Source organism: Adiantum capillus-veneris, chromosome 2, assembly GCF_014529385.1.
Source record: "Adiantum capillus-veneris isolate H3 chromosome 2, ASM1452938v2, whole genome shotgun sequence".
In the NCBI taxonomy this organism is placed as follows: Eukaryota; Viridiplantae; Streptophyta; class Polypodiopsida; order Polypodiales; family Pteridaceae; genus Adiantum; species Adiantum capillus-veneris.
The window spans coordinates 163,112,986-163,140,840 of record NC_140932.1 but is presented as its reverse complement, the minus strand read 5'-3'; the positions used below and the strand labels follow the sequence as shown (position 1 = coordinate 163,140,840).

At 46.7% G+C, this 27,855-nt stretch overlaps 1 protein-coding gene and 1 pseudogene across 3 annotated transcripts in view; both read right to left on the bottom strand.

Moving 5' to 3' along the window:
• Positions 1-27,855, bottom strand: part of LOC147463981 (uncharacterized) — a 98,019-nt gene that overhangs the window by 62,154 nt on the left and 8,010 nt on the right. The gene's annotated exons all lie outside the window — the stretch shown is intronic.
• On the bottom strand, positions 857-3,534 carry LOC147463982 (uncharacterized; annotated as a pseudogene).

Sequence of the window (27,855 nt, the reverse complement as noted above, 5' to 3'; positions counted from 1 at the left end):
CAGCAGGTGGAAGGACTCCATGGGCCTCCTGTCTGTGGGACCTTGGCCCAAAAATCCAATGAAGCAGCAACTCCTTCCAGGGCTCCCCACCTACAAGAAGTCTTCTGACCACAAGATTCCCAAGGAGGCCTCTACTCTGTCATGCTAAGTCTATGATCCCCAACCCTCCCAAAGAACAAGGTAAAGTGATAACCTACCACGAGACTTTGGCCCAAGCCGATTGTGTGTCTCACCCTATCTACAAGAAGTACCTGATCAACCTCTCCAAATGGCTAACGCAAGAGCTAGAAAAAATACAACAAATACATAATAGCCAACAACACCTAGTTGGCCACCACAACCCTATCAGCAAGAGAAAGCCATATTGAGCTCCAATAGAGCAATTTCCTCCTGATGGACCAGAGCACCTGACAACACAGGTAGTGTACTGGTATCCCTAGGGAAATCCACCTAAAATCCTCTCCAAGCAACCAATCACACGTGGAGGCACTATCAACCCAAAAAGCCACAATCTTCCGCCAATTGGTCAGTGCTCCCAACGCACAACAAAACACCTCAAGAGACTGCTCACACCTGTGCAAGTTAGCCTCCCGGCCCTCCAAAAACAAGTCATCAGCAAACTCAACATCCAAAAGCTCCTCGCCCCGAATACGGCAGTTGTAGTCCACGCAAACCATAGTCACATGGGGACGGGGACGTAGCGAGTCCCGGGGATGGGGACGTGGCAAAACAGGGGACGGGGGATGCGACAAGGGGCGCGCTTTAAAAAACACTAATTCTTTGCAAATTTAATAATAAGACAATAGTGAACACTAAGAGCACAAGATTGCAAAGAAAAAGTGGTTTTTGCATTCATATTACATAACACCAAAATATAACAAAGGGCGTGCGAGGTACGCGACACGGTACACCATTGGTGTGGTGATCAAGCATCAATCATCCTCGCCAAGGGTCAAAACATAATGATGTACAAGTGAAGAGTCGATAAGTAGAGTTTAGCATAAATGGGAGTCAAAAAGGGAAGGATTCCAGTCAAGAGTCAAGACTCGAGAGGTCTAGAATCTAGACTCTACATGTTGGCCCATGGTGCCAACTGAATGTCAACTAGCTCTGCATAGTCCATTTCATCCAAAAAATCATCCTCAAGTGGTGTTGTCTCAATCTCTGCCTCTGGCACCTCTGCATCTATCTGTGTCTCTGGGATAGGATCATCCTCAACAAGTGCCCACTCCACGAAATCATCACTTTGGTCTGACTTGGAAAGCATCTTCAAATTTGATGAGACATATATGAGATCATTGGCTCTCTGCACATCAAGACGATTCCTCTTCTTTGAGGCTACATGAACATACACACTCCAAAGTTGCTCCAAGCAACTCGTAGTGCATGCTTGGCTAAGAATGCGAATAGCCAAATCTTGTAAACCGCCCAATCCCGCCCCAAACTCCTCCCACCAAAGAGCACTTCCCATCTCAAAGCGAGATGCTTGTGCATCGGACATGTGACAAATTTCTCCCTTTCCATTCCTGTAGACATTGATTTGCCTCCGAATCTCGGTCCTTTCCTTTGGGTCGGGCACAAGGCGCACAAGGATGGTTTGCCAACCATTCATCACCTCTTTGTCCTTCCATTGGTTCCCTTGTTGGAATTGTGGATCCACTACATAAGCGGCCGCATGAAGAGGAGAATGGTAGGCATTCCACATTGACACACACAATTCTTGGATCTCCTCGTACCTACGTTATGAAGATTCAAAACAAAGTTAAAACTCAAGCGAGTAAACTTGTAAAGCATAGGGAAAACTTAAAAGTGACTCGTGCGACGTGAATACCTATCGGGGTCGGTCACAAGTTTTTCAAGAGAGTCAATCATGGTGTCCATGGCCTCATATATCTTGCCGATGCAAGGCTTCATGGAATCCAACACCCGCAAGAGATGGATGACAGGCTTCACCATTTTGGAGATTGTCTTTACTTCCTCCCACCATTCCGGCATGTCAACCCGTGCTCGGCATGCCACTCCGTTGACACTTTTTGACTCGGGCATTGCCAAGAACTCATCACTAATGAAGAGTCCCCTCAATGTCCCACTACATGAACTCAAGCGATGGAGCATAATGAAGTTGTAGGCGAAGCGAGTCTCCAAGTATTTGATAAGAGCTAGCTTTGACCTCTTTGAAAATTCAGCCCTCACCTATTTAGAAAAATCAAGTTTCAACATTCAAAACGAGAATTGGCCTTCCATATTGAAATTAGATTCGAATTGAAATAAGATTGGTTAACACTTAAATGGTTACCTTTTGATGATTATTGACAAAAGTCAACATTGAATTCGCATGCTCAATGACAGGGGAAATCCATTCCAAGGCGCCTATATCTTTGAGAAGATTGTTGAGGCAATGAGCCATGCAATATGTGACCGTGGTTTGTGGATAAAGGGATTCGATGATGGCTCCGGCGGCACGATTGCTATTTTCTCCATCGGTGACGATGGCAATGACATCATGCTTTCCCACCTTCTCAATGGTAAGCGCCCACTCCGATGCAAGTACTTACGCACTCTTCTCAGTCCCAGATGCATCATGGGAGTCAATGAAATACATCTCCCCCCGAGAATATGCCACCACACCATGAATGGAGCGGCAACGGGTATCACTCCACCCATCCACAATGAGGGATACCCCATTCTTCTTCCATGAAGCCCTAGTGGATGCACATGCCGCCTCCACCATGATTTTCTCCCTGTCAAGAAGAGTGGTGCGCAAGCTCTCCGAAGAGGGAGGGACATATGTGGGTCCAAAATCTTCGATCTTTCGTGCCATTTCTTTAAAATATGGAGATCTTTTATGTCAAAAAAAAAGTGTAAATGAGACTTGAATGATATACATTGTATAAACTAAAGATTAAAGCTTAGCTTGGCTTATGGCGCTGCATTGAAAGCAATATAGTCGTGGTAGAAAAATCTTGCTACGGCAACATCTACCTCCTCTTTCAAGGCCGGTTTCCAACTATCTCCAAGAGTTGCTTGCCGCTTGGGTAGACGAAATTGAGGGAAAGATGACGATGAAGGGTTGGTAGAGAGTGGAGGTGGGTGGTCACCGTCGGTGCCGGTTGATGCACAAAATGATGCCGATGCTCGGATGAAAGCCGCCGTGGCCATCTCCCTCGGATTCACCGTGCGACGCTTGGTACGATTCTTCTTGACTTCTTTTATATCCGCAAGAGTCTTCTCAAGGTTTAGGAGCTTTTGCTTCTCCTCTTCCGAGCCGGTTTGCGGGCAAAATTGAACTTGATGTCCTTTTTCGTGAAGGAAGTGGGCGTGCAACTTTCTCACGGAACCATTGCGCTCGTAGCCACAACGACGGCACTTCCACGGCTTGCTTCCACCTCCAACACCGGACTTGGGAGCAATCACCTCATTCCACCATGTCCATGTGAAGTCGGCGGAGGAAGAGGTTGAGAAGCGGCGGCGGGGCCGGAGGAAGGAGAAGGAGGAGGGCTTAGAGAAAGCTTGGGATCCATCTTGAGATGCCATTGATGATAGATATTAGAGAAGGGTTGAAGAGAAGGAAAAAGGAGTAGGAGAAAGCTTGATGGGGGGGAGAGAGAGAGAGAGAGAGAGAGAGAGAGAGAGAGAGAGAGAGAGAGAGAGGAACTTCAAGTTTTCAAATCTTCAAGGAAGTGGCCTTGAGCCTTGAGGGTTGGGTATGATAGTAGATACTATGAGGCTATGAGCCTTGAGGCTTGGAAGTTGGGTGCTCTCAAGTAGAAAGAGCTCCCCCCAAAATGGGGGTTTGAACTTTGGATTTTGAAATTTGAAAAGCCCCCCAAAAGTGGGATTTTGAAATTTGAAATTCCCCCCAAAAGGGTGCTTTTGAAATTTGAAAACCCCCCCAAAAAGTGGGCGCTTAAACAGTGTTTGAATTTTGAATATTCCACCCCCTGTTGGCTGCAGCCCGCCCCCTACCCGCGTCCCATCCGAGTTGGTCACCGAGGACCCGTGTCCCGGGACCCGTCCCCTGTGGAGACGTTCCAAAAAATGGGTCCCCGTCTCTGTCCCGACACCCCCCGTCCCGTCCCCGCATAAATGGACCGCGTCCCCCCGTCCCCTGTTTCTATGACGCAAAACAACCTCCTGTGAGGTCAAAAACCTACTCATCACCTCAACATCGAAGAGAAACATGAAGGGGGCAAGAGGGAAGCTTTGTCGAACTCATCGTTTGAGCAAGAAGCGTTCTCCTCTTCCCTCGGCCAACAACACCCGATTGTGCATACATATATAGAGAGCTGACACTCCCCTATAATCCATGCATCTGAAAGCCCCATCCGGCGCATCGTGTCCTCAAGGAAATCCAGTCAACTCTGTCATACACCTTGAGGAGTACCACAAGATCCTCTCCTTGGAGTCGTGTGAGGGCAGTCACCATGTTCTCAAGGATGTTGCACTCCTTAACAAAGCCCGTCTATGTCTCATGTATAATGCTCTCAAGTAGTGGTTGATCTCTCAAACTCGGAGCCTTTGGTAAGATTTTGTAGGCTGAGTTGAGAATGGTGATGGGTCGCCACTACCGAATCTCGATTCTCATCCAAGGAACCTCCCTCCTCGGGGATAAGGTAGATCAACCCCTCACTCGTGTTGTCTGGCAACTCCCTAGTGTGCAAAATGTGCTGGTAAGCACTACTAAGGTCCCAACCAAGTAGCTTCCATTACTACAAGAAGAAATTGGGAGTCAAACAATTCTCCCCTGGGCAACTACCTCCCTATATTCAAGTTCAGTACAGTGCTTTTATAGTTTTCACGTGTTTTGCTGTAGATTTCACGCTTGGAGTGTCCAAGCCTATTACACTCATATCAAAGCTCATACGATTCTTCTTCTATGAAGAAACTTCTACAAGGGATTCGATTCCTTTTCCTAGAACACACATGGATTCTCACAGTGAATCCGTTGAAGAGGAAACTATTCCACCGATTGTTGCTAAATTAGCTTTATTTGAAAGAAATATAATTCTAAATGAATTATTGGATTTATAAGTGAGAGGGATATTTAAGTGAGGGTTTTTCTCGCTTGAGGCATCCGAGCACTGTGAACGCGGGAACATCTATAGGGCCACCAAGAGCAGGTACTTTTGATGCATCACATCAGATGGGTGATAGAGAACATCGAGAAGAAGTATTCGACCATCCGGAACGGACATCTCTTATATGTCATGGGATGCATGACATACAGCATCACGAAGGAGTTGTTTTGTAAGTTCGATTAGAAAGGCCTAAGTGATGGGTATTCCTGATGTGCCACATGGTTAGTGATGGGAGCATCTGGAAAGGGAATATTTCATAGTCAGGAGGTATTCTAAACCGAGTAGAGTTGTGCAGAAGAGATGATACAAGCACTTGAATGCAGATGGGGTTATGAGTAAGCAGGCCGCTTGGGTTGTGAATATGTAAGCATGGTTTTTAGATTATAAGTTTTTAGGTAGGTTCAAACCATTTTTAAGTGTGTCCAGCCGCCCACTTGATAAGTAGGCAGCCCCTATAAATAAAGCAACAAGAAAACTGGGCATCCCCTAATTATGCAAGATCGACCTCTCCCTCTCTCTCTTTTTAGCCAAAAAAGCAAGGCGCCCCTCAATCTCTCTCTCTTTATCCCCTTGTGCCCCTTTTTTGGGCAGCCGACCTTCCTTTATTCTTGTTGGCCCCTGTGCCTATAAAAGCAACCAAGCGCCCCAGCTCTAGTAGGTTGCAGAATCAAAAAAAGTGTCACAAGACGGGCACCACGTGCCAATAGAAAAGAACAGACTGAACAGACTTTTAGCACTTCAATAACGACTGAACTGAGAGAGAGAGAGAGAGAGAGAGAGAGAGAGAGAGAGAGAGAGAGAGAGAGAGAGACGACACGCGACACGGAGTGGCGGAATTCCACCCCAGAGAGTATTGGCCCCAAACCTTGGCACCCCTTTCGATATTTCTTTATATTGCATCAACACAATACAAGACGGTACTCGAGACTCTGCACCTTCGCCAAGAAGCATGCCAGAGAATGAGCCCTAACCTCATATTTAAAGGCCCTTGGCCTGAAAAGCAATTACGGTGAAAAGCCTTGCCAAAAGCAATGCCGAAAGCTGCCAGCGTAAAATCTGGAATTCCATACAGCTGCCACGTCAGCAATCAGCGCAAAAAGCGGAAGTCCGTACAGCATGCTACGTCGTCAACCAGCGTGATTTTCGAAAATCTGTCACGTATGAGCCAACGTGATTTTCGGAAATCTGCCATTGTTGCTGCTTCTGCTTCTTCTAGGGTTTAGGCCAGTAGCTCCGTTCTTCAGTAGGTCGACATGTCAGCAGTTTGTTACCAAAAGCAAGGCGTTACCGACAGAAGGGCTAGAAGGAGAAGCGGATTTTCAGGTACCACTCACTGAAGCTGAGCAAGTGCCCATGGTCCAGCTTTCTGAAGCTGAGGAAGATGCACTCAAAGAGCAGGTTAGTCCTTCCCCCATGCCGCTACAGATTTCATGTGCCGAGATGATGCCACCGATGACTCACATGGCTACCCTGAAGCCAGGACCATGTAGACGAGTACCATCGCAAAGAAATACCTTCGGAGATTGTTTCCATCATGACAGTTTTCTGTTTTTCTCTGTTCTCAGCCCATAAACGTTGTAGATGGGGCTGATTTACAAGAAGGGACTCAAAAGCACACCTCTTCTGTGTGTAGGATTGGAACAGAGGATTCTCTACATAGAGATCTCTTCCGGTGAATTGCTTTCCAAGAACCGAGTTGCTCTATGGGTGTTTGTTTGCTGACTTGTCAAGCCACTGAAGACCTGAGCCGACTTGCAGATCCCGACCAAGGAGCCTAAAACCTAGAAGCAGTAGAAGCAGCACAAGAAGTCTTACCAACTTGCAAAGTCTTGCCGAGTAGCCTATTTTTGAAGAGGAGTTCCCACCAACTTATGGGACCCCGTCCGATGGGGCCCAAGTGACCTAAGGACCAGAAGCTTTTGGGCTTAGTGCTTTTCATTAAACTGCTTTTAGAGGCCAAGGGCCTTTAAATATGACCCATGGGTTCTCACTCTTGCAGTCTACCCACGGGAGTTGTAGAGCAGAGCCATGGGAATTGAAGCAAAATAAAGAAACACCGAAAGGGTCTCTGGGGGTGGAACTTATCCACTCCGCGTCTCGTGTGTCGTGCATCTCTTTTAGTCCAGTGTTATTTGAAGTGCTAAAAGTTGTTCAGTCTGTTCTTTTCCATTGGCACGTGGTACCCCTCCCGTTACAACATGAGCCTTTGCAAGAGAAAAGTGCTCTATGAAAACAAAGCTAGATCAACCCAAGGGTTTAGCACCCGGAGTTTGGGATTCTGACATTCCCAAAGAAGACACCACCATCTTACCATTTGACTCGACACGTCAAATCACTTGCTTACACAGGGGCATCTACACGGACTTAGGGAGAGGATCTTGGATCTCTTCTTGGACAGGTTCATTGCTTGGATCTACAGACGGTCCAAAGAGTTTACCCGTGAGATGCGGAGATCACGAATCATTATACAACTACATTCAGAGTCACCGGGATCTTGGCTTGGATGGTAGTGCAGTTGCTCTTCTACACTCCTGATCATTTGGATTACTACCTTCAAAGTTGCTTACACCCTCGATAACCCTATAGCAGACTTAACCCCGACCTGCGCAGTAGGCCACTCCCAACTCATTTACATTGAGAGCCACACCGAGATGCGGTTTGGTGGTGTTGTTGGCGTGGATTTTGATTTGGTTGACACCGAAGGAGAGGAGGCAGGAGATACAGGCAAGACGATACATACAGACTGTTCTGGCCTTTCCTCTTCTTAGAGGATCTTCACAGCACAGACTGCTCAGTCTGGCTTCCCTTCTTCATACACGATGAAGACAGTGCAGACAGCTTGGTCTGACCACACCTCTTCTCAGAGGCCCTTCACAACGCAGACTATTGAGTCTGGCTTTCCCCTCATCTTGGATTACCCTATCTACTGATTGGACACCATCCGGTGGTGGTCCGTGCACTCTCCCGGTGACTGCTTTGGAGCTTCGGTAGCTTCTACAGTGCAGACTATTTAGTCTGGCTTTCCTTGTTTCGGAGGACGTTTACGGTGCAGATTGCTATATCTGGCCTTCCTGGAGTTTTACACGGCTTAGCCACCTGGCCACACTGGGTTACATGTTCATTCATTGACAAGCATTCTCAACACGGTTCCTGGGCTTCTCCATTTTCTCCGGACGGTTTGACTACAGACACCACAGATCCTATTGGGCAGGACATTTTTGCAAGTCTATTGGCACTTCTTTCACGACAAGGAGTTGTTTTCACACTCAGTTCAGGACCTTCACGCAGTATCTTCACCTTGTATTGACGGAGTACAGCAATTTGCTACACTACTCATGACGGCACTTTACCATGGAGATCTCTCAAAGGTTGGCACACACCCGACTGCTATAGACATCGCAGCAAACATCTTTATCATTTGCCTCACAACTTCCAACTTCACGCGGTTTGTTCAACATCCAGTGCTGAGAGGGGGTGTTAGATTTACACCACTCTAGTGCTTCACACAGGTCTAGGGCACTTCCTTGTACAGCTTAGTGTCTCTGGGCTGGCCACCCAAAGCATAGGTTGTACCTTGTCCGGCCGCCCGAGTTTAGGGCCGGCCACCCACTTGAGTTGGGCGCCCACCTTGGGCACTTGTATATATGGGGCCAGACCCTATATTGACGGAGTATAGCAGTTTGTTACACTGCTCATGACGGCACTTTACCATGGAGATCTCTCGAAGGTTGGCACACACCAGATTGCTGTAGACATCGCAGCAAACATCTTTATCATTTGCCTCACATCTTCGGCTTCACACGGTTTGTTCAGCATCAGGTGCTGAGAGGGGGTGTTAGATTTACACCACTCTAGTGCTTCACACAGGTCTAGGGCACTTCCTTGTACAGCTTGGTGTCTCTAGGCTGGCCACCCATAGCATAGTTTGTACCTTGTCCGGCCGGCCGAGTTTAGGGCCGGCCGCCCACCTTGGGCACTCATATATATGGGCCAGGGGGGGTACACATTTCATTCATCTGATCGTTGTACGGGTCTTCTGCTCTGGTAGTCATGGGGGACTGATCGCCCCCTCTTCCCTACTCCAGCATTTGGTTTGCGGTCTCTCTCTCTCTCTCTCTCTCTCTCTCTCTCTCTCTCTCTCTCTCTCTCTCTCTCTCTCTCTCTCTCTCTCTCTCTCTCTCTGTGTGGCACAAGCGCACTCTCATAGGCCTAAATAGAGGGTTAGGATTAAAAATCCTAACCCAAAATAACTTACGAACATAAAACACTGGCCGTAGGACCTAAACCCACAAAACACAAAGGCTTGAAGTCTACGATTGATTTCCGTAAATCGCGTTGACATGCCACGTGGCACTGCTGTACAGATTTTTGCAATTTACGTTGGGCTAATGACGTGGCATTTTGCATGGGGAGTGCAGATGCTTTTGGGTATTGTGCTTTTAGAACTGAAGCTTTTCGGTGCTCTGCTTTTGGGCATCCCTTGTAAGTTTAAAAGAGCCCTTGGGCCTCATTCTCAAGGAACATCTAGACGTAGAGTCTCGGAGAAGAGGAACCTCGAGAGTTGTACCATTGAGAAGCAATAATAAAGAAATACCGAAAGGGGCGCCAATCTTTGGAGCCTATGCATCTGGGCGTGGAGCTTTGCCGTGCCGTGTGTCGACTCTCCTCTTCTCTCTCTTTCTCTCTCTAAGATTTGTCCGTATGCTACTATTGATTTCTCTAGGCTTTGTAGATGGCTGAAAACGCTAGGATTGGTTCCTCCTCAAGCTAGCGCTAGGGCTAATCTGCAACCTCCTCCTGCAACTTGACTTAAGAATGGGAGCTCTCTTGCTCCCTTTATAGGTGAGATATAGGCCTTATAAATTTTATTAGGCCTGGGTAGGGCAAGTGTCCACCAAGTTTTCCAACAATAAATCAATAAATTGATTTATTTTAAAAATGAGCACGGGTATCCAAACTGGGTGAAACTGTCGCACATCTCACCATCCGGGAATCGGATCGACGTGGGAAATGGCTCGTTGACTAGATGCACGTCATACAAGATGCCCACTGTAGTGTAATAACATCTGTCGAAACATGTGTACAAACCAATTATGCAAGAGGGTTCCAAAACTGAAAAACCTATCTAATGGACTTGTCCGGACATGCAGGTCCTACGAACAGGCTCGCAAAATTGCCGATACTAATCCTCCTAGGATTCTAGACACCCCTATCTAGGAAGAAGGGGAAAACCGGCTCTGGAAGTCGATGAAGCATGTCCACATGGCACACAGAGCCATGTGCACGTGACACCTTCTTAGGAGGTTGGTTCTCGGAACCCTCCAAGATGCGAAGGGCAGCTTCTTACTCAAAAGGAAATGCACACATGATGGTCTACTCTATTGTTACAGAGAGAAAGCACCTACAATGTGGATAAAATTCAAGAAAATTTTCACGTCAACTTGGATATCAAAAGAATATGAAGATGCTATCACGGCTTGGCATCATCTGAGAATGACTAAAAAAGATACTGTCACATGCACATGGCTCTATGTGCCACGTGGACATGCTTCATTGACCTCCAGAGCAATTTTTTTCCCTACTTCCTAGATAGGAGTGTCTAGAATCCTAGGAGGATCAGTACTGGCAATTTTGTGAGCCTGTTCGTTGGACATGCAAGTCCATTAGATTGGGTTTTCCACTTTTGGAACCCTCTTGCATAAATGGCTACACGCGTTTTCACAGATGTTATTACACTACAATGGGCATCTCGCATGACGTGCATGTTATTTTAAGCTAGAGGAATCCAACAAGCCATTCCCCACGTCAATCACATTCCCAGGTGGACAAATGTGCGACAATTTCACCCGAAACTTATATCAATAAATCATTTTTATGATTTATTTTGTTGGGTCTGGTGGACAATTTGCCCTACCTAAGTCTAAGGGAGTTTATAATTCAAAATTCAGCCCTATCAAGGAAACCGGGCAGCCAAGCATTTGAGCAAGTTACAGATCACTTAGCGCTAGCCTACCATTTCTAGTTTTCAGATCAGCACCAGGGTTTTCAAGCCAACAGCTAGCGTTTTCAGATTTCAGCCCCTTTCCGCTGGAAAAGGCTTGGATCTGCCTTCGCAATTTCCCCGTTGCGGTCCGGTACTTCAGCAGCCCATCAAGCCTTCCCTCGACCATTCCCTCGCCAACATCGAGAGCTCCATTGCTGTCCATCATCGGCATCATCAAGATCTGCGTTTTCAGCCCTGCTTTAAGCGAGAGATCTGCTGCATTTTACGCTTCAGACCTGTGTTTTTGCAGCAAGCTTTCAGCCCTTCATTCCTCTTACATCAGGAGCGCAATTCAGCCCTGAATCTACCCCTTCCCACATCGAGAAGGATCCAAAGGTGCATCAAATCAGCCCATGGTGGTGCCTCGTCTTGAGGAGTTACCGCAGCAATAGTCGTCATTCAAGTCAATAGAGTCTGCACATGAGGTATTGCATGTGTGTACTTTCCATTTAAGCAATTTAAAGCAAATACCACATCGGCAACAGTGTGGGGGACCCTTGCGAGGGTTGGTTGGGAACCCATCGGGTGTCATTCCTCTCTCTCTCTCTCTCTCTCTCTCTCTCTCTCTCTCTCTCTCTCTCTCTCTCTCTCTCTCTCTCTGTGTGCTCACGAAGCGCCCGCCAGCACCCCTCTGCTACTTGCGCAGAGCCCGCCACCATCCCTGCCTACTCGCACAACGCCCGCCAGCACCCCCTGTGTTACATGCGCGCTGCTGCTGCTCTTGCTGCCGCTCCACTGCATTTCCACACGCCTATAGCTGCTGCACCTGCATCAGCACTGCCGCCCCCATCCCTCCCTGCTGCTACCGCCCCTACACACACACATTGCACATTACATTTTCACGGCACGCACTACCCGCATCCATCTGTTGCACACACACATACACACATTTCACATTGCACTTTCACATCACATCACTACATTTCAACATGACTCTCCACAACACTTGAGTCACGCAAGGCAAACGAACAAATCAAGAGAGCTCCGAGATGGCAAAAGGAGGAGTAACCAAGGAGGAATTAACCAAGATGGACGACAAGCTCAATGCCACAATCAAGGAGAACAAGAAGATGACGTACTCCGCCATCAACACTATCATCACCCATCTCTCCAAGCTCGAGAAGGAAGTGGAAGCTTTGAATAAGGAGAAAGAGGCGTGAGGCAAAGAAAAAGAGATTAAAGACGAGGAGACAAGGAAGGAGTTCGCGATGTGGAAGGAGGCCCAAGAAGGATGGAAAAAGGAGAAGGAGGAGATGAAAGAACAAATGGCCACCCTAAACCTCACCCCCGAGGAAGGTGAAATAAACAATGAAACCAAAGAGGCCATCAAGGAAGAACTCACCAAAGCTCTCACCGAAAGCTTGGAAGACAAGCTTGAGGCCCCAAAGGAAGGGTGAATGGAGGTGGTCAAGAAGAACCTTAAAAAAGAAGCCAAAGAGGACGCACACAAAGAAGAGGCCCTCCTTGTACACACCACACTTGAAGAAGAGAAGATGAGGCATGCCCGCCGCCTAAATATACGAGTCACCGGCATGGAAGAAGGGAAAGACTCCACTCCCGAGAAAGATAGCAAGACCCTTTGTACCAAACTTGGGTACAAGATAGAAGATCCAACCCCCTTCATCAAAGCTTGGAGAGCTGGTAAAGACCCAACCAAAAAGAGGCCCCTCATCCTCCAATTTCCATCGGAAGAAGCCCATACCCTCTTCATCCACAAGAGGGTCATTCTACGAGGCCTCACAGGGGCCCCCATCTACCTTGATGATGGCCTCACAAAGATGCAAGTAGAACCCAGGAGAGCATGCATGCCTCGAGTACAACAAGCATGCAAAGAGGGGAAACGGGCCTCCTACCGAGACGGTCGAGTCATCATTGATGGCAAGGCCGTAGCATAGGGACTCGTGGCCTATGGGACACTATACGAGGAGATACACATGGCAGTTTGGAACTGCAATGGCTCTCTATGGACACATCCAGGGAGACTAGAGGAGGTGATGCATGACCGAGACATTGTTCTACTCACAGAGACACATGCGAGTCCCGAGAGAGGCCCACCTCGAGTACAGAATTACCAATGGGATTCTCTACACAAGAAGTGCACACGGCACAACACTTCTAGAGGATCTGGCGGGGTAGCAATCCTCTATCGCCGCTCACTTCACAGTAGGATACAGATAGTAGCCCGCGACCTAGAGGCACGCTACATGTGGATACAGATTGAGCTATCGGAGGAACACACTCTATACATTGCCATTTGCTACTTCGCGCCTAGCGGTTCTAGATTTGCACATACAGAAGGAGTAGGGGTAGCGGAGACCCATACACATGTAGGAGAGGAGGAAGATGATACACAATCACCATATATGTGTCTCGGGGAGGGGATCATGGAGTACTCCAGACTAGGGGAAGTCTTCCTTCTGGGGATTTCAACGCCAGGACACAAAGTAGACAGTGTGACATCTACGACTTCGATGACCCAGAACTACTCTCCACCCTGGAGAACACAGAGGCAGAGAGGACCTTCGGAGATACCACCACGCCCACACCATATGGGAGACACATACTCCGTTTGGGATAACAGCACCTTCTCGTTATCTATAATGGGATGGCGCAATGGCCATCATCTGGAGGTGTCACAAAGTGATGACGTGGCGGATAGCAGAAACCCTAATTTCTGCCAAAAACCCTAATTTCCGGAAATCGCGGAGGCTAAAAAGAAAAAAAAAATTATTTTTTTTTGAAAATGATGAGTGACGCGAATTTTGCTTTTTTTTTATTAAAAAAAGAGAAAAGACTCTCTAAGAGAGAGAGAACTGATGCTTTTGATTTTAAAAGCTTTTGGGGCTCTGCTTTTGGGCATCCCTTGTAACCTTTAAATTAGTGGTGAGGGCCTCACTTCTCAGAGCATCTGGACGCAGAGTCTGAGAGTGAAACCCTAACCGCTCTCTTGTACTTTGATGATTGATTAATACAAAAAGAAATACCGAAAGAGACGCCAGTCTTTGGGGCCAATATCTCTAGGCACGGAACTCCGCCGGGCCAGTGCAAATCTATTGTGATCTGTGAATTGTTTTGAAGTGGTTATTTGGTGCTGTCGAGGTTGATTCTTGACTTGGAGTGTCCAAGTCTGTTATAGTGGTATCAGAGCACGGCCAATTTCTCTTCTACGAGAAATCCGATCCCCAAATTTTTTTTTCCGCGGCACCTATGGCTTCAGGCAATGATCAGTCGACTCCCTCTGCATCTGGAGATGCGGGCTGGGATCACAACCAAGATTCAGACACAGAGTATGGCCCGCCTCGGCCTACTCAGGCGGAGCAACGAGAGATGGAGCGTCGTCAATTGATTGGTGATGCAACAAAGATGATGCTCAATTTTGCCAAGGACCCGAAGATGGCAAAATATATGAACCAGACCTCTTTGGAAGAGGTACAAATGGAGTGGCAAAGAACCACAACACCACTCCCGAAACCCGCTGTCAAGAAACCTTCTGCCTCCAAGAAAATATACGGAGAAGGAACTGGAGAACGTGGTTGATGCACGGATTGCTCAGCTTTTTGATGCGCAAAAGAAAGGCAAAAAGCACGGCAAAAAGCAGAAGAGAAGCACTGACTTCACGGGATATTTGGGTCGTCGGTCGACATTTGACAAGACAAAGAAATTGAAGAAGCGCGTCAAGTATGAAGACCTACCCAGTTCTTCTTCTTCTTCTTCTTCTGACAGTTCTTCTAGCTCTTCAGACTCGAGTGAAGAAGACTGGAAAAGCAAAAAGCGAAGCAAGAAACAAAGCTTCGGAAAGGGCAAGAAAAAGGCAAAGAAGGCTACATCTCGCCCAGAGACTGACAGTTCTACTGAGGACTCATCTACAGACAGCTCAGATTCCGATGACGGAAACTTTTATGCGAACAAGAAGAAAAATTTTTTTTTACAAAGCTAACCAGTATGACTTTCTCGAAGATAAAAGTAAGAAAGTCCGAGAGTTTAAGGAAGGTGGCCACGATCAAGTTTGATACTTTTCAGGATACTCAGATGCTTCGAAGGCTTTGTCTTTTATACAGCAGTTTGACATCGCTTTCGCGGGAGGACGCTATTCAGAGCACTCCAAGATTCAGAGAGCTACCTCTTACCTTAAGGGGAATGCTCGTACTTGGTGGTCCACGCTTCTTTTAAACAAGAGTGCACCAGTTAAATGGCTGAAATTTAAGAAGCTTTTTATTTTCTTCTTGGTTGACGCAAGAATATGAACGAGATATACGAGCTGCTTGGAACCATCTTCGGATGACCAAGAAAGATACAATCAATGCTTATTGTGAAAGATTCTGGAGCTCTTTTCTACCCACCTCTTCATTCAAGAAGATCTCGTTCAGAGAACAGATTGAGCGGTTTACCTTGGGTCTACCTACAGAGATCCGAGATCACTGCTTGGAACAGAAGTCAGCTTCTATTCAGGAGTTGATGAGTCATGCAAAGCAGAGCTTTGTCATTCACTCTGGCAGTCTGACCTACCCCACAGATGAGGCCATGACACAACGAGCCGAACAGACTTCTGGGAATGAAAGTAGAAAGAAAAAGAGCAACCCAGAGAAAAATGATGCACGACCCAAGCTTACTCCTAAGGAGAGAGCTCGCTTCATCAGAGAGGGGAAGTGCTTTGGATGCGGGGAACCGGGACATATCTCCGCGAAGTGCCCTAATAAGGCACAGAAAGAACAGAATGATAAAGACGATGACATGTCTGAGAGTTCGAGAGCAGCTGAGGAATGTGGCAGAAAAGGCAGATAGAAAAGCAAAACTGGTACCACATGGCGTGGGACCTGCACCGAATCTAATGAATGAAAGTACAAACTTTGCCAGTTTTGGGGCAAAGTGAAGGATCAGGAAGCTCTTTTTGAAGGAGCCAAGGCCAACTTCTTTTCACTTGGAATTGGCGGCTCGATTTGGAATTACGCCAGACAGACTGACGCCACAGGCAGAGGTAGTTCAATTGGGACCCGGATGGGATGTTGCCATTACACCGAGCATTGGCAAACTTTGTTTGCAATGACAAGGGTGTTCAGGGCATGCAGGTGACGTTCTACTAAGGATCCCTTGGTACCACAAGAACTACGCCGTGGTTGACTACCGGGCCGAGAAAGCGACTTTGACAAATGAAGGGCTTAGAGATTGTACTTGATGAACTTCAGTTTCTTACTCATTCTTTTGGGAGAGAACTGAACGTTGGATAAAGGTTGAATATGTTTTGACCTGATCAAAAGAACGCCAAGATTTTTCTCCACACTCATGCCGATTGCTTTCCAGAGGGCCTGAAGGTCAGACCATTGATCTGATACCTGGAAGCACGCCACCGAATCGGCCACCTTATCGTGTGAGCCGAGTACAGAATGAAAAGATTATGAACCCAGTGAAAGACCTCTTGGAAAAGGGTCTTGTCCAGCGTAGTACTTCACCGTATTGCTCTCCAGTGTTGTTGGTTTTGAAGAAAGACGGATCTTGGAGAATGTGCATCGATTATAGCACTCTCAACGAAATCACCATCAAGAACAGATTTCCGATTCCTAGGATCGATGATATACTTGACAGGTTACAGGGATCCTCGTGCTTTGGCAGGATTGACATGAAGAGTGGATATCATCAGATCAGGATAGCGCCAGGAGATGTCTACAAGACAGCTTTTCGGACGACTTTTGGGTTATTTGAGTTTTTGGTGATGCCTTTTGGCTTAACCAATGCTCCTGCGACATTTAACCGGATGATGGACAAGATTTTTCGAGAGTACAAGCTATTTGTTGGCACTTTCTTTGACGACATCATTGTTTTCTCCAAGAATGAGGCAGAACACAGAGATCATCTGCTTCAAGTCTTTCAGGCATTACGAGATCACACGTTAGTGATTAATGCAAAGAAAAGTGAATTTTTCCTAACAGAGATACACTTTTTTGGGACACATTGTGTCAGCAACAGGACTGCACTTTTTTTTTTTTTTTTTGGATGATGAGCGACGCGAATCTTGCTTTTTCTCCACGCCATGAGAAAGAGAGAGAACTTGCTTTTTTTTTTTTTAAGGACTCTAAGAGAGAGAGAACTGATGCTTTTTATTTAAAAGCTTTTGGGGCTCTGCTTTTGGGCATCCCTTGTAACCTTTAAATAAGTGGTGAGGGTCTCACTTCTCAGAGCATCTGGACGCAGAGTGAGAGTGAAACCCTAGCCACTCTCTTGTACTTTGATCTGATTAATATAAAAAGAAATACCGAAAGGGGCGCCAGTCTTTGGGGCCAATATCTCTAGGCACGGAACTCCGCCGGGCCAGTGCAAATCTATTGTGATCTGTGAATTGTTTTGAAGTGGTTATTTGGTGCTATCGCGGTTGATTCTTGACTTGGAGTGTCCAAGTCTGTTACAGTGGTATCACTGATAACAGATAACACGATACACTCTTCGACGGGGAAGACGCCAGGTGAGATTGTTGAAAGTGCTACGAAGGTTCCATCCTTCCTGAGCACGAAAGATTAGATATTTGAAACGGATGAATATTCGCGAGATTTGGGCGAGGCTTTTGCCAAGGTTCGCGAGACTTTGCAGGAGTCTCGAGAACGACAGAAAAAGGCAGCGGATCGCCATCGTCGCGACTTGAAATTGAAGGAGGATGATTGGGTGCTCTTACTTTTGAGAAGGCACGCCTACGAAAGAAAAAGGGAAAGGAGAGGCTTTTTCCAAAGCTTAGTATGCGATACTACGGACCTTTCCAGATTACTGAAAAGATAAATGATGTCTCCTTCCGATTGAAACTGCCAGATACTTGGAGGATTCATAATGCATTGCATGTGAGTCTCTTGAACCCTATTAAGGGTGATGTGCCTGATGATGGAACCCGAAGTGGAAGAAAACGAGGAGATCCTTGTTCTTGAACAGATTTTGGCACATAACGATGCGAAGAAAGGTAAAGTCCGAGGGCGGTTCTTGGTTTAGTTCAAGAACTTTCCTGCATTTGATGCGAAGTGGATGGAGGAGGAGGACCTAGCAGATACTCCTCGGATTGTGAAACTTTACCTCGATGTTTTGGTTTAGCATAGTCTACTCCAAACGGAACCCAGAAACTCAACTTGGCCGAAGATCTGGTGCAGTGGGATGCACAAGAGGGGAGTTACTCCGCTCCTTTGTCAACAGATGCCTCGATTTTGATACTAAAGTCACTGATGTCTCTTTGAGCTTCAGGGATACTGAGAGCTGACAGGATTCTGCTGGATGACTTTATGAAATGGAATTCCTGATACTGATACTGATTTGTTCTTGACTTCTTGTGAGTGCAGGAACTGATAGCCGAAATGACTGCAGCATTTTGGTCTGATTGATCTCGAATAGACATGGTTGCAATAGGGGTTAGTCAATCGGACATCGATGAGGTCCCGATTGGACCTAGATGTGATTGCTAGCTACATTGCCGATAAATCATGGTCTAAGATCCGAATGAATGTTGAATGTCATGTGATGTCCTGTGATGTCTGCTGATGTCCTGTGATGTCGTGTGATGTGACTGTCGATTTTGTACATGTGCTAGATGTGTGTTCCTAGTACGTAGGTACTAACAGTCAGTGTCTGCTAAGACGGTTTATGGCTTTTGTAGGTTTTGCAGGCGTAATCGCGGTCGATTACAATGCTTTCAAGAGGGGGGTATGTCACAAAGTGGTGGCGTGGCAGATAGCAGAAACCCTAAAATTCTTGCAAACCCTAATTTCTGCCAAAAACCCTAATTTCCGGAAATCGCGGAGGCTAAAATGGGAAAAAAATATATTTTATTTTTTTTTAAATGATGAGCGACGCGAATTTTGCTTTTTTTTTATTAAAAAAAGAAAAAAGAGAAAAGACTCTCTAAGAGAGAGAGAACTGATGCTTTTGATTTTAAAAGCTTTTGGGGCTCTGCTTTTGGGCATCCCTTGTAACCTTTAAATTAGTGGTGAGGGCCTCACTTCTCAGAGCATCTGGACACAGAGTCTGAGAGTGAAACCCTAACCGCTCTCTTCTACTTTGATGATTGATTAATACAAAAAGAAATACCGAAAGGGGCGCCAGTCTTTGCCGGGCCAGTGCAAATCTATTGTGATCTGTGAATTGTTTTGAAGTGGTTATTTGGTGCTGTCGCGGTTGATTCTTGACTTGGAGTGTCCAAGTCTCTTACAGGAGGCTTGACTTGCATACCACCATCGATATCTGGTGGAGGTAGTACAGTGGATTACATCATCGGCCTCAGAGAGGCAGCTCACCTGCTCACATCCTTCACCATCCCACCACTACCTACCGGGGCTGACCACGCATACCTTGCTCTCTCTTTCACTAGCTCACCCATTTCACACACACCACCCACACCCACGCCACACACTACCATACATTTCACACATGAGCTTGCCAGAGTCTATTCATCACGTGTATCAGGGGATCTATGCTCTCGATCCAGATACACCACTCTCTACACTCACTAGCCAGCTCTCCGCAGTTCTTCACACTTCAGCCCTCAGTTGCTTTCCACACACCACTCACAGTGGCCGACCCCCACCCTCTCGGACGATGCCCCAGAACAGATGGTATGACAAGGAGTGCAGAGACCTCTACAGACAGTTGCGGGCTCAACGAGCCTTGGAGGAGATCCCCAAGAGCGGGGTCGAGAGACAAATGAAGGCCATTACACGCCGTAAAAGGCGGGCCTTCGAGGAGCAGCAAGAGCTTGAGCTATACCACCTTCTCATGAGTACAGACTGTGCCACAGCATGGAGGATTCTTAGAGAGCCACGTCCTACAGGCTACTACCCCAATAGAGGACCCCCAGACCTTGCATGACTATGCCGAGCACCTATACCAGGTACCTAGGCAGCCACTGATCCCAGAGCCATCCGACCCCCGACTTACCACTTCAACTTTCTTTACATCTACTATGGTGGAGAGGGCCATTCGGCGCCTACAGCACAGCTGCTCAGCAGATCATACCGGCCTACAGAGCGAGCACCTGATCTATGCGGCAGACACTCTCTCCCCCCTGATAGCACGTCTCTTCAACCGTGCATTGGTTGAGGGACTACCAGAGGAGTGGACTATGCACACAATTGTGCCTATCCACAAATCTGGCGACACCCAGGATCTAGGGAACTACAGGACTATCATGATTGGCCACACACTGGCCAAACTATACGGGGCAGTTCTTGAGGCAGAGCTTAACACATGCAGAGGCATCAGGGATACAAGCAGCAGGATAGGCAGGTTTCAGACGAACTTTCTCGACTATTGATCACATTTTCGTGCTTTGCTGTCTGATAGACGGAGCAAAGGCGCGGAAGAGGAGACTCTACTGCTACTTTGTGGACTTCCGCAAGGCATTTGACACCATCCCCAAAGACAGACTCTTTCAGCGCCTTCAGGAGCTACAAATACCCTGTGACATGATATGGGCCATTCATTCTTTATATGCACAGGTCACAGGTAGAGTGTGATGCCCTGGTGGACTATCGGATCCCATTGCTAGCACCATCGGTGTGAAGCAAGGATGCCCTCTCTCCCCGACTGTTTGGTCTCTACATCGACGAGATTTCAGATTTCATCCTACGAGCAGGCGGGTGGGCTCAGACTTGGCAGGTATGCCACTCCACATTATGCTCTATGCTGATGATATCATCCTTGTTTCTGAGACACAGGAGGAATTACAGAGCCACCTACGAGCCTTAGATGATTTTTGCACACACAAAGGGCTCACAGTGAACCTTGGCAAGACCAAAGTCATGATCTTCCATACCTCCACGACAGTTCGTAGTAGAGCAGTACTTACAGCAGCAAGCGGACAGGTCGAGGTGGTTGACTCATATGTTTACTTGGGGGTGACTTTTACTAGCACCACTGGCACATTTTCCATGGCCCAGGCAGCGTGAGACCGCATTACACGGGGATATGCAACGCTGGCCACCCTAGAGCGCAGATGCCATCAGGCCCACTTCCAAGAGCCCCGCACCAAAGGGTGGCTCTTTGACACTCTAGTCACACTTGCCATGATGTATGCCGCGGCAGTATGGGCACCAGGACTCTCAGCACCTCTATGGACACAGATAGAGCGTCCACAGATCATTATGATCTCTCGTTTGCTCCATAGCAAACCCTCAGTACCACATGACACCATCAGAGCAGAGCTAGCCACACCACCAATGTTAGTAGATGCCCTTTTTCAGACGATCTGTTTCATTCAGCGCATGCGAGAGCTCCCACTAGACAGACTCACCCATAGAGCTTTTGAGGCATCGATACAACTGCATCGGGAAGGTGACACGAGAGCATGGTACTCACAGGTCACAGAGTGGTTTACATCCCATGGTTTGGACATCACACACCTGCCTCCTTTTCAGTATGATCCCGACTCTCCTCATACACGCCTCTCACACACTGAGAGGAATCGTGTTCTCAGACAGGACCTCTGCCAGCTCTACATTAGGGAGACATGGATCACACCCAGAGAGCCTCTCCCCACAAAGAGGCAGTATTACAAAGATCACTTCCTGACTATCCTAGCAGACGGGTTCATCCAAAGACCGAGACACATGGATACCTACATGCCACATAGAGCACGGGTCGCCATCAGACAGCTTAGAGTGTCGTCACACCAGCTAGAGATTGAGGCAAGACGAGTTACACATGTCCCCAAAGCAGAGAGGATATGCAAACTTTGCACAGCAGAGATTGAGAGCGAGGAGCACTATGTTTGCAGATGTAGAGCACATGAGGAGATCGGAGACAGATACCCAACCTTGTTCGCAGATCAGCCCACTCTACATCAGATTTTTGAGTCCAGAGACCAACGACAGTTCAGCCGCTTTCTCCTCGAGATACAGAAGCATCGGGACTCCCTCCTCCATGTAGCATCAACGGGGAGAGACGAGCGCCAGACACAGCTCACAAACTTTTTTCAGAGGACCATAGCAGCACCACCACCTTCAACCATCCAAAGAGGAGTGACTCTACAGCAGGCTGAGGAAGTCCGAGCTCGCAAACGCCCACGTACCCATGGACGCAGGGCGCCTCGCCTACACCAGAGCGAGATCCAGGAGCACTACTATAGATCTTTGGAGGAGAGATGCATCCGGGCTTTTGCAGATCCAGCAGCCATCTTACGAGGACTGCTCACACCCTACCCACCCATGCATCCTATACTACACCGGATTATGGTACTGGATGGAGCTAGAGATAGGATAGCATTTCATCTTATGATTGTACATTCTACCCCAGCATATAGGATTACATCTTTTCCCCAGTTTTGGAGCTCCATCCCCACCCTTGTATCACTTTCCTCCCCCAGTCATCATACAGGATAGTCACTTTTACTTTTGTACCTTTTATCCTTTACAGATACACAAAGGACACCCACCTCATGTACTTTGATTGTCTCATAGGCCGACTTCGGCCTTTTATAGACGTTAAAAAATCTTTCTCTCTCTCTCTCTCTCTCTCTCTCTCTCTCTCTCTCTCTCTCTCTCTCCAAGGGAAGTAAAAGGAACCATCATTCAAGCTAAAGGAAAAAACTAACACAAGGAAAGGAAGTAAAGGATTTGTGGAAGTGTAAAACCTAGATCTTCACCATGTCAATTTCATTGCACCTGACAGATACACTGGATAATTATTTGCCAGTGTCCTGTGTTCCTTGTTCCGAAGAATTACTTAGAGGGACCAGATTGAGCAATTTTGCTGTAGTTTGCCAAAAGAGATTCGACAGTATTGTCTGCAACAGAATTCTGACTCTATTCAAAGACTTATGGGACATGTCACAAACCGATGACGTGGCATGACCACCCCAACAAACTGTACGAATGCTAACGTGGACAAGCAATACGGATGCTGACGTGGCAAACCGTACGAAATCCTGAAATCTGCACTAACAGGTTGACATGGGAGACACTACGGATTTTCATGATCTACACTGATTGATGACGTGGCAAACTGTAGGAATCTCCGCACATTGCGCTGACTGCTTTTTGGCAGTTTTTGGAACCAGTTGCTTTTGAGTTTAGTGCTTTTGGGGACTTTGCTTTTGAGGCATCCCTTGTAAGAATAAATAGACCCTTTGGGGCCTCACTCTGCAGAGCATCTAGACGCAGAGTCTGAGAGCAGAGGTCCCCTCGGGAGTTATACTTTGCTCAAGCATTAATATGAAAAAAATACCGAAAGGGACGGCAGTCTTTGGGGCCAATCTCTCTAGGCACAGAACTACGCCGGGCTATGTCGACCAAATTGAACTATGATTTTAAAGTTGTGAAGTATTTTAAGTGATTCTCTCAAGTGTCGTGCCAGATTCCCAGCTTGGGGTGCCCATATCTGTGACAGGATATGCCAAGCAAGGTTTTGGAATGCATGCCAGCTCATTGACTTATTCTACGGACGGGTTAGTATCCACCTCAACACGGCAAGAGTCTTCCAGTGGTAAGAATGAATCAGGGGAACCGGATGAAAGTTCATCGGAGGATTCCAGAGAAGAAAGGGAATCGAATGATAGTGCATTCGAGGGTTCCGACGAACCTAGGTAACCAAATGCGAGTTCATCAGAGGATTCCGAAGACGCAAGGGAATAAGATGATAGCGCGTCTGAGGGTTCCGACAAAGCAAGGGAATCGGCGGATGGTTCCTTAAAGAATTCAGAGGATTGAGCTTAAGTGCCAACGGTCAGGGGAGGCCAACCAGGCTACCAACAGTTCCCAGAGCACAAGAAAAGAACATAAAGGGAATCAACTGGTAGATCAGAAAATTCCAAAGATCCAGATTGAGGTGTCCTTCCAAAGATCCAGATTGAGGTGCCAAGGACAAGAGAGGTAAGTGGGCTACCAATAGGTCACAAGGCACAAGAAAAGAACAGAAAGATAAGCTAGGTCCAGTGGATAATTCAATTAAGGGTACTTTTTGGGGGCCTCGATGCAAAGTGGATGGAGGAGGAGAACATCGCAAATTCTCTTCAAAGAGAGTTGTACCTTGAAGCTTTTGGGACATTAGCAATGTCTATGCCAAAAGTTACCGATGAATCAACAGGTTGAATCCGGTGCAATGCGGACTACGCCACTCCACTCCTTTGTCATAGATTGCCTAGATTGAATAAAGTCACTAATTAGTTTTTGAGATTTTAGGGATTATGACGGGCTAACGATATTTTGCGGAACGACTTTATGAACATATGTGCACTGAATTGAAAATTTCCTTAATTGAATTGAAAACGTGTGCTCTTTCATGTGTGTATTGTTAGAGACATGTAGAGAAAGATAAAATGTCTACAACATTTTGTTAGATGAATGGATTGAACTTAGTGCATCTAGACATTTGTTAGAGATCTGCAAGATCTAGATATGAAGGCTAAGCGAATGAGAATTGAATGAAATTTGAATGAGATTCTAGTGCTAAGTGCATCAAGATGTCTATCTGGATGAGATGACTAGATACAGGTTGTCACGTGCACATCTAACCCTATGTGCATGTGGACAAGCTACTTCATGTCTAGGGTTCAGTTAGCTTAGGAAGTGTTCTGGCACCTTTGTGAGTCTGTTCGCAGACCGTGCATGTCCAGACACTTGGTAGTTGCACATTGTCTGGTTGCACACAGCATGATCATCAGCTTTACAGTCAGTAGCCATCATGACATAGTCACAGGGGACTCCCATTTTTGGGCTTCTCGTCCCCACTTGCCGTCCCACCCAAGGTGGAAAGGTACGTAGTGTACGGTACGGTTTAGGTACGTACGGAACGTACTTCCGTACTGAACCAACCTTTAGGTACATGATAGGTACATACCATTTGTAAAAAAAGAAAATTAGACCAAATTTAAGTTCACATACCTTTCAAAAGAGAGTCTTTTGTAATCTTGGTCGATTAAAAAAGCCTGAGGCTCTCTCCCTTTCACCCTATTATCCCAATCTGAAAGCTCTAGCGCGAGTGGTCCGTGGAGAAGATGGCCCCAAAAAAAACAAAAAAACAAAAAAAAAAAAAACAAAAAAAAAAACTTGTCGTACTGTTCCGTACAGTACGTACTGTACCGTACCGTACGGTTGTACCGTACGGAATCGTAAGGTACGTACGTACGGATTCCACCTTGGTCCCACCCTCTGTTTTACACTAAAATTCCATTTGAGCCTCGTCCCCGTCCCCACTCTTGGGGATGCGTCCCTTGTGACTATGCATGATCATGAGCATTTTACAATGCATAGAACCTATTTTTCCTATTTTAGCCATTTTTCACTTATCATTAATAAGTGACTTTGTTGGGAAACTGGGTAGGCCAAACTTTGCAAGTGATTGTATAAGAAAGCTAGCGCTAGCACTTTCTGGCAGAAGAGGCAGCAGGAGTCCAACTCACAGGCACCTTCTCAGCAAGACCGGCAAAATCCCTAGCGTTTCCAGCCATCAAGACCAACCTAGCATTTTCAGCAATTGCAGATCAGCCCCAGCGTCTTGCAGTTGCAGATCAGCCCTTGCGTTAGCAGTTCACAGCAACAAGCCTAGCGTTTTTGCAAGTTGCAAATCTCTCCAGCGTTTTGCAGATTCCCGGCGACAGATCAGCCCATAGCATCAGCGTTTTCCATTTTCAGCATTTAGACTCCGCTACAGCAGCCCCAAACCTCGCAGATCTCACCTTCCCGCAGTAGATCCTTGTCGCACGGTCAGATCAGCAAGTGTTTGCAGATTCAGCCCGCTATTCGTAGATTTCAACATCTACGTTTTCAACGCATCGTCGTCCCGTCGTCATCACCAACATAGAGTCAGAATTCAGCAAATACAAGATTTGCAGATTTCAGCTCCTAGCGTTTTTCAGATATCAGCCCGTCTCCTCCTCCTCGTCATCGTCGTCGACATCGTCAGCAAGACCATTGCATTCAGACCATTGTAGAGATTTGTGCAATCAATAGTAGACCGTTCTCGCCATAGAGAGTGGGACCCTTGGAGGAGGGTTTGACAACATTCTAATGTCGTACTCTTCTCTCTCTATCTCTCAGTCTCAGCACCTTCATTCATAGTGTTTACCACTTTGTTTGTGATCATTTGCACTCTCTCACTAAAGGAACGGAAGGGAGAGCGCTCTCCCTTCCGTAAGTAAAAGGAACCCTTGAGCACAGTTCAGAGCACTCATCTTGAGCAAAGTTCAACATTCACTTCCACTGCACCTAGCGCATCAAGAGTTCCGGAAGGATGAGATGGTTGCACAGTGATCTAGGTGTTGGATGGAATGAGATAGCTAGATTGAATGATTGAAACACGATGTTTAATGTGAACTAGGTGTGATGTTTTGCGAGCTGCATGCTATGTGAATGTATTGTCTTATGGGGATGGTCATGGGCATGGTTCACTGGATTGAAATGTGAAAAAAAAGGATATGAATATGATAGTAACAAGATTTAATAGATCAAGACATCCGTGAGGAAATCAGCGCGGTCTGGATGTGATTGCTAAATACATTACAATGATCATGATTTGTATCTAGGACCCTCGACAGAAATGTGATTGATCAGTGACTCATGTCTTTGTGAAAGTGCTGGATAGGTGGAGTACGGTGCATGAGTACATAGAGTTAGTTTCTAACGAAGAAAGTTTCTGTCCTTTGGTTGTTTTGCAGGCGTAATGGAGGGCGATTACATTTCTTTCGAGAGGGGGGGATGTCACAAAGTGATGACGTGGTGTGCCCAACTGGAAGGAAAATGGCAAAGAGGACAAGGAGAAACTAATCCCAAGATAACTTGAAGAAGTTTTGGGTGTAGGGCCTCAAAAGAGTGTAAGGATTAAAAATCCTAACCCAAAATAGCTTATGAACACAAAGAGCACCAACATTGGGGCCTGAACCCACAAAACTCAAAAGCTTGAAGTTTGTCTGATTTCCGTAAATCCCATTGACATGCATGACGGCGTGGCACTGCTATACAAATTTCCACGATTTACATTTGCTGATGGCATGGCAGTTATCATGGGCTTTTGAATGTAGATGCTTTTGGGTGATATGGTTTTAGAGCTGAAGCTTTTTGGGGCTCTGCTTTGGACATCCCTTGTAAGTTTAGAAGAGCCCTTCAGCCTCATTCTTAGGGAACATCTGGACGTAGAGTCTCGGAGAAGAGGACCCTCGGGAGTTATAACATTGAGAAGCAATAATAAAGAAATACCGAAAGGGGTGCCAGTCTTTGGGGCCAGTGCATCCAGGCATGGAATTCCATCATGCAGTGTCAATCTCTCTCTCTCTCTCTCTCTCTCTCTCTCTCTCTCTCTCTCTCTCTCTCTCTCTCTCTCTCTCTCTCTCTCTCTCTCTCTCTCTCTCTCTCTCTCTCTCTCTCTCTCTCTCTCTCTCTCTCTCAGATTTTTCCGTGTGCTGCTATTGATGTCTCCCTTGGAGTGTCCAAGTCTGTAACACTCCAAGCTAGCAAAGTTGATGCTAAGAATTCTGAAGAGGACTCTAGGAATAGAGTCAAAAAAGAGTTATAGGCATGCCATACCCGAAGTCTAGAAAGTGACTTCTAGAGGTGAGAACCCTGGTTCTCAAGAATTCTGAGTAGGAACAAAGGTTCCTAGAAATAGGGTTTTTCCCTAAGAATAGGAAGCCTAGGCTTTCGAGTTCCATCAAGTCGAATCTAGAACGGAAATGGTAATACATTCGGTTCAAGTGCTTGTACAAGGATTTCTCCAGAGTAGTAAAGATACTCTATACGGAGGGGACCAGCCCATGTTCTGGTCCCCAGTATTCTGTTGATCTCT